The 1,711-nt window shown below is 38.6% G+C and overlaps 1 pseudogene; it reads right to left on the reverse strand.

Moving 5' to 3' along the window:
* Positions 1-657: 657 nt before the first annotated feature.
* Positions 658-1,464, reverse strand: LOC127150093 (cytochrome c oxidase subunit 3-like; annotated as a pseudogene).
* Between the last annotated feature and the right edge of the window lie 247 nt (positions 1,465-1,711).

Genomic DNA, 1,711 nt, shown 5'->3' on the forward strand with positions numbered 1-1,711 from the left:
TCTAACGAGAGGATAAAGCTGAGAGGTGAAAGGGCAGTAGCCTTTGTAGTCCTTGTTGGAGGCATGAAGGACCAAGGCTTAATGAAAAGGTTATGGATTTCTTGACTCCTTTATAAAGATAGTTTATCCACAGGAAAACTGCCTTCCCTTCCTTATTTGCACATCAGAGTCTATCCTGTATTTTGAGGCATGAAAAGAAGAAGATGAGGAAGAACTCTAGATACACGAGATGGATAGTAGGCTAGGACGGAGAGAAGTTGAACATCACTTTGCTCAGTTTTCCCATTTTATAATCAGACCTAGTTGAGGAATCGAAAAAATGGATATCTTTCATAGTAGGCAAGGATGAGTCAATTAGGTTCTTCAATTTATTCGAAAAAGAAACGAGTGCCAAGAAAAGATCTTTGCTGGAGATGAAAAGGAACAATCTCAAATAGATCAGGATCCAATTTCGAGTCATTTCTTGGTGAACATGATCTGCCATAGTCTCTTCAATCCCTGAATTTATGTGCCAAAATAAAGAGAGCTTTGGTAGGAAAGTGAAAGAGACTTTGTGGTATATAATGAAAGGGAGTGGGAAAGCTGCTGTAATTCTTTGGATAAGCCTAGTTCTCTTTGCCTTTGAGCTTGAATTCCTCAATCCACTAACAAGTTCTTTCATATACCTTCCCTCCAATAGATAGAGTCAAATAGGAATAACCGAACCACGTTTACAAAATGCTAGTACCTTGCAACTCCTTCAAGGCCAATGTGATGCTCCTTGGTCAGATGACCAAGATATTGGCGAATACCACATACGATCAAGAAAAAAGTACCTATTATCACATGAAAACCATGGAAGCCAGTTGCTAAGAAAAAGGTAGAACCATAAATACTATCAGAAATAGTGAAAGGTGCTTGATAATATTCCATTCCTTGAAATCCTATGAATACTAGAGCTAATGAAACGATAGCTACTAAAGCGTAAACATATCGTTTTTCCTTCCTCACGAGTATAACATGATGAGCCCAAGTTACAGCTGCTCCGGATGAAAGGAGAATAAGGATATTAAGAAAAGGGATTTCCCAAGTATCTAAAACCCCAATCCCTTGTGGGGGTCAAATACCTTCGATATCTATTGTAGAAAGCCTGAAATAAAAGAAGAATGAGAAGAAGCCTGAAATAAAAGTAAAAAGGAACATAACCTCCGATACGATAAAGAGAAGAAAACCATATCGAAGTCCTAATTGTATGACTTTGGTATGATGTCCTTCCAACGTGGATTCACGTAGAACATTGTGCCACCATATGAACATGGTATATAGGAGAAATATAAGGCCCAAATTGAGAAGTCTTGCACCCCTTTGAAACGAGTGCATGTACATCACACCTCCTACAGTGGTTGCCAAAGCTCCGAGTGAACTCAAAATAGGCAATGAACTTGGATCTATCAATTGATAAGAATGACTTTGAGATTCAATCATAAACCACTTTGCTTCGGTTGTATGTAAATCCCCCTTTACCCCCACCCACTAAAGTGGTAAATAAGGGCTCTTTGGGGTCTTATTTTCTTTTTATATGACATGACTCAAAAATAGGAAGGGATGGTTCTTTCATTGCATTCGTAGAAGTCTAACTAGAAAAAGATCTCGTTGCTTTGACCGAGCCAAGGCATCTTTAATCTTGAAAGCCTTTCTTATGACTGATTTATGGCGTAGAAGGCTTTTAGTG

This window comes from Cucumis melo, chromosome 6 (assembly GCF_025177605.1).
Source record: "Cucumis melo cultivar AY chromosome 6, USDA_Cmelo_AY_1.0, whole genome shotgun sequence".
NCBI classification, from domain to species: domain Eukaryota; kingdom Viridiplantae; phylum Streptophyta; class Magnoliopsida; order Cucurbitales; family Cucurbitaceae; genus Cucumis; species Cucumis melo.